Raw genomic sequence first — 9,922 nt, 5'->3', positions numbered from 1 at the left:
TTGAAATCAACCAGGTTCTTACTAAGAGTAATGACTTCCTAAATAAAATGTTTTCTGTTAAAGTAAAAATAAATTTGGTTATTAGGCCCGAGCAAGGACCGAGGTCCAAGCGCAGGGACTATTATAATCGCTCAATGGGCAAGGGACGAATAAGCGGGGGGGCGGTTTCTGGCATCGTTTTCTGTCTCCCCGCACCCCACCATGACGTTACTGGGCGTTAGACGTTTCCGAAAATGTATAGTGTGTCGCTGTCGCGCGGCCGTGGGCCTGGAAACTGCTAGGATTATTATTATTATTATTATTTTTTTTTTTTTTTGTTATTATTCTTCTTTGACCTTTACAGCCTTATTTGACCCCCTGAACGTGTGTTAAAACTCACCAAACTTTGCACCCCCCTCAGAATCGGGTCACAATTTGATATTTTATGGGTTTCATAAACGACCTCAAAAGAATGGCTCTGCGGCGCCCCCGACAGAGGTCGAGATACATTGGGCCTATGGGAGGTCATGTGACACTTTTTTCATCGTACAGTCACCGGCTTTGGCATGTTTATTCTTCATGTCAGGCCAAGCAAGAAAGCTTATCGTGTCCAGGTCGTGTGACCGACAGCAAGTCCACCAGCTGGGAGTTTATCTCGAGGTCATTGAGTTCGTTGATTTTGCTCACCTCGTATTCTTTCGAACTCCTTGGGCTTTTCACCGATCGAGCTCATTTTTGGCCAGCGTCACCTAGACCCATGGGGCTGCAAAAGTTATCCAAATTCTTTGAATAAGTATTACGGTTTTCCTTTGGCGGGCACTGCAAGTTGGCCCAGGTTTTTGGCTCGCCGCCAGTTCTTCAACTTGTAATAACTCTCACACGCATGGTCGGATTGGAATCGGACCAATTGATGAATTGTAGACCCCGGGGGCCTGAGTCCAGGTGATTGAACAAAATCACTGTAGGCCCTATAGCGCCCCCTATATAACAATGTGAATATTTGCAGAAATTATTATTGAGAAATACACATTTACTTTGTCAGAAATGGACCAAAGTTTGCACACAAATCCTTTAGGGCATTCTGAGCAAAAAAGCCAATGACAGCCATGCTCTATTTTCCACGCTGTTGCCTTGGAGATGACACACACCCACCTTTCATTTCCTATGGGACTTTTAAACTTCAAAAGGATATAACTAAAGAAATGTCTGCTGCAGCTGTCCTGTATTTCTGTGTGTCTGTATGTGTGTCTGTATGTGCCTGTATCACTGTGGCCGAAGAGACGTGACCTCTGAAGCGGTTAAAATCCCACACACCTCACCTTTCCGGGTGCAAATTCTCCTCTCACTTAAAAGGCACCCAGTGAGGTGACTGGATCCACAGTTTGACCTTGGCATTGAATAAATCTTGTGTTTTCTGAGAGACAATACTCTTTTCACTGTGATGTTGTGAAAAACATGTTAGCTTTTCATCTGTACTGTGGCATGGAGACTTATTCTGTTAATGTCTTAATATGTGTGTCAGTGTGTTTTTGTGTCTCAGGACATCTGGAAGTGTGTGTTTACAACTGTTCCACTGTAAGTGTCTGTGCAGCGGTTTTACTGTTTTGAACAACAGACTTTTGACTTGAGTGTTGTTTGGGAGCACGTCCTCGGTTTTGCCAAAAGATGGCAGTAGAGCTCTATGTAGCACATTGTTTCTGTGACAATGAATCAACAGACTTGACTTGAGTGTTGTTTGGGAGCACATCCTCAGTTCTGCCATCAGGTGGCCGTGGAGCTCTATTTTCCACACTTTCTGTGGCAATGGCTCACAATCAGCATTGGATGCATTAAACTTAAAAGTGTTTTAAACTTAAGGCCTTCTACTTTTGCTCCTGCATTCATGTGTCTCTGTATGTGTGTCTGTATGTGTGCCTGTATCACTGATGTGACCTCTGCAGCGGTTAAAATCCCACACACCTCACCTTTCCGAGTGCAAATTCTCCTCTCACTTAAAAGGCTCCCAGTGGATCCACAGTTTGACTTTGGCATTGAATAAATCTTGTGTTTTCTGAGAGACAATACTCTTTTCACTGTGATGTGAAAAAAATCACAGAGCTTTTCAGCTGTACTGTGGCCTGGAGACGTATTCTGTTAATGTCTTAATATGTGTATCAGTGTGTTTTTGTGTCTCAGGACATCTGGAAATGTGTGTTTACTTTTGACTTCAGTGTTGTTTGGGAGCACGTCCTCTGTTTTGCCAAAAGATGGCAGTAGAGCTCCATGTACCACATTCTTTCTGTGACAATGAATCAACAGACTTGACTTGAGTGTTGTTTGGGAGCACATCCTCAGTTCTGCCATCAGGTGGCAATAAAGCTCTATTGTCCAGGTTGTTTTTGTGGCAATGTCTGATATCCAGGATTGTTTTTCAAAGGGAGTTTTAAACTTAAAGGTGCAATGCTGAATGAATACATGTCGCCTGCTGTTGCTCCTGCATTTATGTGTGCGGAATTCTGCGTCCAGTCAAATGAACATTTACAATGGTCCATGTGCAGGTTTGCTGCTCTGCTTGTGTCCGCGGGTGTGTGAGAGGTTTTGTGTGGCTGAATGTGTTTGTTGATGTGTTAATATGTGTATCTGCTTGCGTTTGTGTCTCCGTACGTCTGGAAATGTGCAACTGTGCTTTCAACTGCTGCTGTTTCAGGTCGGCCGCGCGGTTTCAGCTCGGCTTTGGCCGCGGGTCGCTCGCGGGGGCGGCGGGCCGGGGGAGGCGGTCCGCTCGAGGCGAGGGCCGATCATCGCCGCTTGCGGCTATATTTTAAAATTCTAATTGCTTTGTGTGTTTTTTTCTCTCTTTGTGCTCTTCTTAGTAGTTTTAAATGGGTGGGGCATACTTGGGGAATAGTACTGTAACATAATTTTTTGCATCTCATCTACCTTACTGTACTCTCAAATATTCCTTCTTGTGTTGTTTTGCATTAGGTTAATTATTTGCCTTTGTGTACAAAGGAATGCTATACAAATAAACTTGCTTTACCTGTTTTCCTGTCACAATACAGTGCTGCTCTCATGACACACTGCTGACACACTATGATTGTTTTGGGTCAATTAATACCAACAAACCAGAAGAATGCAGTTACAATAATCAAAAATGAAAAATGTGTGTTATATAAAATGATTTTGTATTTTATACTGTAAATTTGTGATAAACACCACAGGTTAATTGTTTTTAGTAAAACAGAGGCTGGAATGTATTTGTATTGGAGAGTGTTATAGAAAAAGCAGCAAACCTGGCTGTGTAAGTCCTCAGCTGTATGCTTGAGGTCGTCTTTCTGGAAATGCAAGGTTGTAGTTCTCTTGCAAACTGCATTAGGTTTTTCTCCAGCATTTCCATATAGTTTACCCCGTTAATTCTACCCTCTATCTTCACAAGATATCCAGGACCTACTACTGACAATCATCCCCACAGCATGATGCTTCATGGTGGAGGATGTCAGCTTGTGATCATGTGCATGATTCGGTTTTCTGTCATCAGACCTTAAACCATAGATTAAACTCTAATCCCGCAATTTAATATGTATTTCTTCCTTCTTGCACTGTCACCTCCGCCCCATCTCTAAACTACCTTTCATTTCCAAAATACTAGAAAAAATAGTCGCCACTCAACTCCACTCCCATTTAATTCAAAACAACCTCTATGAACAATTCCAGTCCGGTTTCTGGCCCCGTCACAGTACAGAAACAGCTCTCATCAAAATCACAAACGACCTCCTCATGGCAGCTGATTCTGGTTTAGTCACTATCCTCATCCTCCTTGATGTGAGTGCAGCCTATTACTCACTCCATCCTCCTCAACAGATTATCTTCCATCAGCATCACTCACACCCTCCTCGACTCGTTTCACTCATATCTTTCAGGTCACATGTTCATCCAACTCAAAACTTTCAGATCCCAGCCCTCCCTCGTCACCATAGGTGTTCCCCAGGGCTCAGTCCTCAGTCCAAATTCAGAGTTGAGTTCAAAATCCTCCTCCATACATTCAAGGCCATACATAACTTTGCCCTAAATGTCAGACCTCCTCCATATCACCACCTCCTCCCTCTCCCTTAGATCCTCCTCCTCTATCCACCTCATCGTGCTCTCTGCTCACCTCAGCACCATGGAGAGCAGAGCTTTCAGTCGCTCTGTTCCCAAACTATGGAACTCACTACTCCGGACATCCGCAACATCAACTCTCTTCCATTATTCAAATTCAGACTCAAAACTCACCTGTTCAAAATATCATATTCCCTGTAACTGCACTGCTCCGTGTTTACTGTTCTTTTATTGTGTTTTATCATTGTTCCTTATTGTCTTTGTTTTGTAAAGCGACTGAGTTTTTTGACAGGCACTTCAAATAAAATGTATCATTATTATTATTATTATTATTATTATTATTACTCAGTTTTTGAAGACAGTCTGCTGAGGTGATTGGATCTTCCAGGTAGAGGTGTAGTTAAACAGTTACTTAAAACACATTAACTGCACACAGGCCCTCTGCATTTATCAAACTGTGTTACTTTTTAAAATCAGGTGGCTGCAACAGAGATGATTTAAGGGAGTGACTGTAAATGGGGTAGATATTTATTTCATCAGTTTTCTGTTTATTTTTTATGATTTAGATTACGTTGAAGGAAATCTGTTTTACTTTGAAAATCAGCGTCAATACAAAATTAAATTGACCATGATTTAGTGTGATAAAATAAAAGGTTGAAAACATCCCAGGAGTTGAATATTTTTTATTGTCATGGATAGTGTATGATCTGAACCAAATGGTACCTAATAATCCCAGTTGTCTGTCAAGAAGGGTTTTATGGTACCCAGAATTGAAGGCTGCATTTAGATCAAACACAGAAACTGATCTTTACTAAAGTTTATATTTTAACATTCTTAATCAGTGCCGCAGTCTTGTTTGAAGATAAACTGAATACTGTCCTCAAGACCATTTATATTTAAAAAGAAATTAGTCTGTAATTATTTAATATTGGAGGCAGTCTGATGATTTTTTTTTTTTTGCAAAGCAAACTCATTATTTTGAAATAGGAAGAGAGTGACTAACCCATGGTGGCAGTTAGTTTTTAAGCAGTGATAAACAAGACCTGAAAATGGTTGCTATTCCTATTGAAGAAAAAAGCTTGTCGGGAACACACAAACCAATGTTCAAATGTTGCTATAGTATAACCACTAATAAATTTATTTACAATGACAGATAAAGATTGACTTTATGACACCATCTAACATCTACTGCTGTACTGCAGGGACCGCAACAACAAGCCCTGGATCATGAGTGACATCAAGGGCCTTCTGAACAAGAAGAGGCCTTTAAAGATGGTGATCAGCAAAGCATAAGAGCATGCAGAGTGAACTCTGAGAACTCAGAGTGAACAGGAAGGCAAAGGAGCAGTACAGGAGGAAGTTGGAGCATAAATTGCAGATTAACAGCATGATGAAGGAGTGGGATGAGATGAAGATCATCACTGGCTGCAGCTCGAAGCATGGTACCACCAGGGGTGGTGTGGGGGATGTGAGGAGAGTGAACCAATTGAACAACTTCTTTAACAGGTTTGATCTCCCCAAATCATTCTCACCTCAGAACAATGCATCTCCCACCCACCCTACCACTCTGTCACTCTCCCCATGTCCCTGTATTCACAATCACGGTAGCACAGCTGAGCTGAGGAGGCTTCATCCCAGCAAAGTAGCGTGTCCAGATGGAGTATCCCCATGACTGCTGAAGGCCTGCGCGTTGGAGCTGAGACATCCTCTATAGTGCATCTTCAACCTGAGCTTGAAACAGGGCAGGGTCCCTCACCTGTGGAAAACATCCATTGCATCATCCCAGTCATGAAGAAACCACATCCCAGAGAACTGAATGACTTCAGGCCAGTCGCCCTCACTTTACACATGATGAAGACCATGGAGTGGCTGCTGCGCCACCCCCTGAAGCCACAGGTCTACCACGGCCTAGACCTTTGCAGTTTGCATACCATGAGAATGTGGGTGTGGAGGATGCCATCGGGTAAATGCTACACCGATCCCTTTCTCACTTGAACAGGGACAGTGGTGTGTTGAGAATTATTTTGAGAAACATTTTTGGACTTCTCCAGTACCTTCAACATCTTCCAGCCCCTGCTCCTCAGAGACAAACTGACAAAGATGGGAGTAGGCTCACACCTGGTGGCATGGATAGCGGACTACCTAGCAGGCAGACCTCAGTATGTATGACTGGGGGATTGCAGGTCTAACACTGTGGTCAGCAGCATGTGAGCACCAAAGGGGACCGTGCTCTCTCTGGTCCTGTTCACCCTGTACACACCATCCCACTTTGAATGGTGCAGCTCTCATCTCTAGAAATTTGGCCAAGTTTATTAGCCAACCTAAAGCCTGACAATCCAGAGTGGGGATCGGGACGCAGAGACTCAGTTTAAAAACGCCTCTGCAGTTTCCTTAGAGTCGTTGCCCTCCCTCATACCACATAGAGAACATATAAATCAAATAAATCAAAAGTTGGTAAAATTGATAAAAGAACACAAGATGAGTTATTCATAAAAACCTAATAATAATTAAGACTACTCCTCTTATTGAACAGAAAACAGAACAGTCAGATGTGGATTATTAAATATTAGGTCTCTTTCATCTAAATCTCTGTTAATAAATGATTTGATAACTGATCACCAAATTGACTTACTCTGTCTTACTGAAACCTTGTCATGATCCGCACTTTTGGACTTCCTGTTTCTTTTATTTTGGAAAGGATCATGACAGGATCTAGTTTTGTTTCATTTTTGTTCACTTTACTTTGACCTGATTAGTTGATTTGTCTCACCTGTTCCTTGTTTTGTCTTTCTGTTCATATACCTCTGTTGAGTCACTGTTTCCTTGCCAGGTCATCTGCCAATCACTGCCAATCACTGCCAATGATAAAGAGTTTTCTAGTTTGCCTTGCCTTCGTTGTTTCACATTTTGGATTTCCTTCCTGGGTTTTCGTTCTTGGATTTTCACCTTGTGTTAAGTGTTCTGGTTTTTTGTCTGTGCTCTCACCATGTCTTGTGTGCTCATATGTTCCAGTTTTGCCTTGTTACCTTGTCTATGTTAACTCCCTTCGTTCATGTCTTGTTCCCCTTGTGTTCCATGTTCATGCCTTGATTCCCCTTCATGTTCATGTTCCCCTTTTGGTCTGGTGCGTCCCCTCAGTGTGTGTGACCCAGACCCTCAAGCCTTGTTCCCTCTTATTTCATGTTCATGTTCCCCTTTTGGTCTGGTGCGTCCCCTCAGTGTGTGTGACCCAGATCCTCAAGCCTTGTTTCCCTTACTTCATGTTTGTGTTCCTTTTCATGTTTCATGTTCCCTTGATGTCTGGTGTGTTCCTGGTGTGTCTGAACCCCTGCCTCGTCTCCCTGTCCTTGTAGGCCTGTGTGACCCCAGTGTGTGTGTTCTAGGTCCCACGTCTTGTCCCCTCTGTGTTCCCGTGCTCACGTTTCTGGTATTACCTTGTTTTCTGTTATCTGTTTTTTTTTGGTTGAAGATCTCGTCTTCTGTTTATTCCTTGTTCTTGTTTTGGTTAAATAAAGTGTGGTTTCAGACCTTGAGTACCAGAGTGGGCGCATTATTGGTCCTAAACTAATTTTATAACCCAAATTGTGACAGAACGACCTGGCCACAGATTGAAACGAACCATGCCCTTTTTCCACCTCCCTGGTACAAGTTTTGCCCAGTAGTTTTTTTGGATCACCACCAAGTTTTCTTTACCACGTAGACAGACCCAGGAGTTTTTTTTCCCACCATGCCTTCCCAATGCCACAGACAAACCCCAGCCAAGGACTGTCTGAGGATGGGGTCCTTCCTTACCAGTCCTTTTCCTGTCTCGCCATGCTCACAGCATCACGTTCCCACCTTTGACCAGGTGCAAGCCAGGAGACAAGAGCCGCGATACGCCATAGGGTCCTGTTTAGAGGACCCCCTAGATAGTGAGTACTCATCAGACGGCTCCATGGATGATCCCTGGACCCCACCTGCTTCGCAGTCTCCAGCACCGCAGTCTCCAGCACTGCGACAGCCCGAATCTCCACCCTGGCCGCTTAAGAAGAAACGATGTCGACAACATCGAGCTGAAGTGGCACCCAATCCAATCTTGCCCTCAGAACCACAGCAAACGGAGCCCCCTCTTCCAAACACACAGCCAGCGGTTCCGTCTCACGTCCCCATAGCCCAAGTAACCCAGGCAGTCCGAATTTTGGCTAGGGTAATGCAAGATCCGGACAATTACACCCAAGCCATCTCTGCCTGCGAGCTACTCCTACAAGCCATGAAATCATCTCCACCCAACAACTGTAAAGACATCTTGCCCCAACTTCTCACGATAGTGTCATCACTCATCTCTCTAATACAGGAATGCCAGGAGCTATCCCCAGGCCGCAGCGGCAGCCAGTGGGGCCGGTGTCGTCCCCTTGGCCAGCGCCAGGGCCTTCTACCCTGAGATGTCCCGGGATCCACGTTGGCCGAAGGGTCTACCATTTGGACCGGCCTGGAGACCACGCCTGCTGGAGAGGCCGCCCGCCAGAGCGGTCTCGGACCCACGCCCGCCGGAGAGGCCGCCCACCAGAGCGGTCTCGGACCTTCGCCCGCCGGAGAGGCCGCCCGCCAGAGCGGTCTCGGACATTCGCCCGCCGGAGAGGCCGCCCGCCAGAGCGGTCTTGGACCCTTGTTTTTATTTGGAGAACCGAGTGGTTCCGAAATTTTGTTTTTGCTTTTCACCAGGACTTGGACTAAATAGACTCCTGATTTTCGTTTTGCCCGCCCTCTTTTCCAGACTTCCTGTCTGATTTAGTGCTTAGTTCAAATAAAGTCATTATAGTGGAAGATTATCACATTCATGTAAATGTTGAAAATAACAGTCTCAGCACTGCATTTAATTCTATATTAGATTCAATTGGTTTCACTCAAAATGTTAATAAACCCACCCACTGTTTTAATCACCCTTGATCTTGTTCTGACCTATGCTATCGAAATTGAACATTTAATAGTTTTCCCCCAAAATCCTGTTTTTGGATCATGCAGCATTTGGAAGAAAATTCCACTACAGCAGATGTTTATCTGACTATGCTGTTAATAAATTTAAGAAAATGATTCCATCTTGATTTACATCTATGCCAAGTACGAACATAGTGGAGATGCAGCTGTCTCAATCCCACTCCCTACCAAACTGATCATATTGTTGACAATGCTGTAGCCTCACTGCATGAAACAATTGATACTGTGGCCCCTCTGAAAAAGAAGTTAGTGAATCAGAGGATATTAGCCCCATGGTATGATTTACATATCCGTACCTTAAAGCAGACATCACGAAGGCTGGAAAGGAAGTGGCGTTCCACAAATTTAGAGGAAATTTTTCTAGCCTGGAAAAACAGTCTATTAACATTGTCAGGATCTGTGTTTTTGACTTCCTGTTTCTTTTATTTTGTAGGATCCTGACAGGAACTGATTTTTGTTTTATTTTGTTCACTTTTCTTTGACCTAATTAGTTATTGTTTTCACCTGTTCCTTGTTTGTTCCTTTTCCTTTATATGCCTTTGTTGATCCACAGTTTAGTTGCCAGGTTGTCTGTTAATGCATTGTTTTGAGTCCTGCTAAGACATCGTTTTGAGCCCTGTCGATACACTTTTGGAATTTTGATCATGGACTACCTTTTGTTCCCCAGGTTTAAGTTAAGTATTCTGCCTCTTTTTGTATTAGTTTTCTGGTCTTTTCCCATGTCCTCTGTTCATGTGTCTTTGTCTCGTGTCATGTTTCATGCCCTTGTGTTTCCCCAGTTGTGTGTGACCCAGACTACTCCATGCCTTGACTCCCTTCTTGTGTTCACGTGTCTGTGTGGTCTGGTGCGTCTCTCCAGGTGTGTGTGACCCAGACCCTCATGCCTTGTTCC

The sequence above is a fragment of the Mastacembelus armatus genome, chromosome 5 (genome assembly GCF_900324485.2).
Source record: "Mastacembelus armatus chromosome 5, fMasArm1.2, whole genome shotgun sequence".
NCBI classification, from domain to species: Eukaryota; Metazoa; Chordata; class Actinopteri; order Synbranchiformes; family Mastacembelidae; genus Mastacembelus; species Mastacembelus armatus.
Note: the sequence above shows the minus strand (reverse complement) of the source record.